Consider the following 4,239-nt stretch of genomic DNA (forward strand, 5'->3'; position numbering starts at 1 on the left):
CGAGTTAGATGATCTATTTCGTTTGGGTTAGTTATAGGACTCGTGAACCAACTTTCTTCTAGAGGCTTTGAATGTGCCTCCATTTCAAGATGTTCCATGAGTTGTGCTTGATGCCATTGTTCATCCAAGGAGATATTTGATAAGTCTTGTGACTTCCCCAAGAATTGATCCCAATCAAGCGCTCCATTTGTCTCACTTTGGAGACAAGATGGAGGTGGGACAGCGGCATACTTAGGGACATATAAGTCTTGAAAGTCGTCGTCCCATAACCCACACACTTCATTAGCTGCCCCTATGAGTGTTGTGGTTAGAGGTTTCCCTATAGGTGTGATATAGTCCAAAGGATTGAACGTATCATTTCCTATATGGTCCTCATCAATGTGAAATACCCCTAGTGGGGATACATTGTTGTTAGGTCTAGGCGTGGGAATTCTCCCATCGTCTACTAGATCTTGTACTTTGTGTTTTAAGACATAGCAACGTTCGGTATCATGCCCAACGCCCCTATGATAAGCACAATAAGCACTACCATCCCATTGAGCGTACCTTTTTTCTGGTGGAGTGAGTGGTGTTGGCCCTGTTGGTGTAAGTAGATTTTCGCTCAATTTTTCTAATAATTCTTTATAGCTCACAGGAAATGGTGTAAATTTTCTTTCTTTTGTCCATCTTCTTCGTGGATCATTACTGTTATTATATTGCGTGGAAGTCGTAAATACATCAATAGAGGATGAAGTATTATCATTCCCCTTTTTGTAGTTATTCCTAGGTTGATGATGATAATATTTGTTTGCTTTTTCTTTAGCAAGATCATCTTCAATCCTAGTAGCCACAGAATAGACCTTTTGAAAAGTGTCTAAACCAAATTAACGTAGATGCTTGTTGTACTTTTCATGACAATTGTCAATGAAATTTTGTACTAACTCGAGTTCAGGTGGCCTTTGGGCAAGGTGAGCCGCCTTTTCTCGCCATCTACCATAGAAGGCAAGGAAACCTTCATCGTCGCCCTGCTTAAGCATTTCAAGTTCACATAGAGTCGATTTGAACTCCACGCTACTCTCATATTGGGTAATGAAAGCCGAAACTACATCTTCCCATGTTGTTTGAATTTCGGATCTAGCCCATAGTACCACTCTCTCGCGGTTGGGTCTAGAGATAAAGGGAAAGTCAAAGCATAAAGCTTAGGATTAACTCCCTTTAATGCCATGGTGCCAGTAAAACACATTAAGTGGTTTTGTGGATTATTGGTCACCTTAAATATTGGCAAGTCCGTAGCGACAAACTTTTCTGGTAAAGCAAGTCCTGGGGGAGGAGCAAACTTTTCTGCGTCGAAGTACTTGTTCCCCATGGTGGAACAAGCTTCTCCAACGACTTTTCTTTGACGAATAATTGTTCCATCTTTTGTTGCAAGGCTAGAGTCTCGGCATTTTTCTTTTCAGCCTTTTTAAGTTTCTTAATTCTTCTCTCTTCGGCCTCTTGAGCCTTTTCTTCTCTCAAGCGAGCAATCTCTTCTTGTAGTTGCTCAATGGTTGACATTGTCGTTGGATTAGGACTAGATGTCGAGGGAAGGTGGTTTGAAAGGAGTGGATTGTTTGATGGTAAACGTAGAATGCGAGCGCCCGGGAGTCTTCATTCCCAAGCTTGAAAATCGGGCCTAAAAGAAGTACGAAAGGATAAGTAAATCAATACGCTTGTTTTAGAAAAAGAAGGAGAAAGAACGCAAAATATATTCGAATGGATAACATCACCTTTAAACAATTCTTCAATGAAGATATTGTTTGAACGAGCCAATTTGTTTTCGCAAAAATCAAAAGGGCTCGTAACAGTAGGCGCGCGCATCCGAATCACTTGCTCTGGCTGGGGTCGCGCGCGCCACCTGCTCGTAAAGTTATTTTATTTTATTTTTTTTAATTCGAGCGCTTTTTTTATATTTGCCATCATTTTTTCGATTTTTTTTTATGTTACCCTTCGAATATGACTCAAAATTACGAAGAGACAACTTCGTAATTGGGAACCTAAACCAAACTAAAAGAGAAAAAAAAAAAGAAAGCTATCCTAACACGTCGCACATAGTCGCGTAATCACATAAGCATACCATAAGCCAAGATACACATAATGCCATTCTAAGGTCAAAGGTTTGGGTGTCTAAGGGTACCATATCTTAAGAAATGATGCACAAATCAATCACTCAACGTGTTGACTCATGACATCGCTCTCTCAACATTTTGTTGACGACATGGGTGGGATGATTGTTATTGATTTCGGGATAGAAGCCTGGTGTTGGCAGCCCCTAGTAAATGAGCCAATCCCCAAAGGTTAAAGTGTGCTTTGATTATGCATGATGCAATGTTGCTTGTTTGGTTTTTACTTTTGTGCAAAAGGAAGATATTATGCGTTCAAGTCTCGCTCTCTAACTAGAGATTATCCAAGTTAATTCCCGTTACAACCCATAGGCAACCTGGTGTTGGAAACCTTGGACCATAACTAAGAACTAATCATGTAACCTCTAAGTCCCCAGTGGAGTCGCCACTGTAAGGAGGGTGATCCCATCGTAAGGGGGTCCTTCCTTAAATGCCCATGGCCGTTTAAAAACCTAGGACTTTACACTTGTTAGGGTGTATTAGGATTTGAATTCCTGACTGTTTGGGGGACCTTGAATTAGAATTGATTCTATCATCACGCTTTTTTGTAAGAAACAAGTAGGAGTTGCTAATGAGTTTTGGGAAAACCCATAAACCTCGTTCATGCCTTTCTCCCATGTGGAGTTCATGGGATATTTAACACAAATCATAAGTTTACCCATGCCCAAATTGATCTACATAAACCAGAAATGAGTTCGGGAGCGAGGGTACTAAAATAACGTTCCCTTTAAAGGAGAATCGTTATTCTAGCCCTAGTGCGGCCTCTACTAGCTCTTCCTTTTTTACAATTTCATCACCAAACAATATATGCAACGCGATACCTAAAACTAAGTTAGTTGATTTTATTTACAAGCATTAATCACGTAGGAATTACATTGCAAAGTCGTTATTCTTTATTTAATTCAAATTCGTGAAAGGAGCAAAAAAAAATGAACAAGATTCGCCTTGGCTTAGGTGATCAATCAATCAATTAATTATTCAATTCTAATCTTATTTAACACAAGATACTACGTGGAATCGATTAATTAAATGTCCTTTTAAAGTGGTCAAACAACACTATTTTATTGATTAAAGTTCTTTTAAACAAGAAAAATAATTGTGATTTATCTAAGTGCTAGGGAATTTACCACTTCTCTTTGCTAGATCTCCGTTTAGAACACTTATGGACTCCTTCTTGTTCGGGAACCTCCACTGTAGTAACAAAGATTAAGAGGGGTGAGTGTCACAAGTTCACAAGAGTTTCTACCAGGATTTTAGGTTAATTTCTGTGTCTTTAAGCCTCGTATTAAGCCCCTATTTATAGGGAATGGGTGCAATTAGGGTTTTAAGCATTCTGTCGCAGCAGGTGTCGCGCGCATCTGGATGAGTTGCGCGCGGCATCCCAGCGCAAGTGCTTTAGTTGCGCTGCTATGGGCAGCGCAACTGAATGTCTTGCGCGCGGTTTTATGGTAAGATTCGATTCTATATTTTATAAAATTCTAAATCTTCCGTGAGCGCATCTCTAGAAGTTGCGCTGGGTGTTGCGCGCAACTGAATTAGTTGCGCGCGCCAGACCAGCGCGACTCATTGAGATGCGTGCAGATTTTTCTGCGGCAGCTTTAATTTTAACCTAGGCGCCTCTAAATCCGTAATTATTGGGTCTTAAGCACGGGCCTAAGCCTAATTATGATCGGGTTTAGTGAATTGGACCTTGTTTTGTATTTATTTTGGGTTAAGCTAGTCTTTTTGTGTCTTTGTGGTTTAGCCAGTCATCCATAAGCATTCTTCACTTCGATCCAACACGAAGATTGTTTTATTTATTGTATTGCACTTCCTGTCGGGACGGGAGGCCAAAAGTAGATGTCTACAGATATTTTTATTTTTTTTGCTGATATGTATATTTTAATTGTTGGCTTATATGTTTCATTTTGATAGCTGATATGTTTAATTTGTTGGGTTGACTTTTGTTTTTGTTGGCTGATACACTTCATTAGTTGGTTAATACGCTTCATTTGTTGGCTGATACACTTCATTTGTTGGACAATATGTTCTTTCTGTTAGCTTATATGTATCTTTTGTTTGTTGATATACTCCTTTTTTTGGCTGATATGTATTTTTTGTT

Source organism: Chenopodium album, chromosome 18, assembly GCF_948465745.1.
Source record: "Chenopodium album chromosome 18, dcCheAlbu1.1, whole genome shotgun sequence".
Classification (NCBI taxonomy): domain Eukaryota; kingdom Viridiplantae; phylum Streptophyta; class Magnoliopsida; order Caryophyllales; family Amaranthaceae; genus Chenopodium; species Chenopodium album.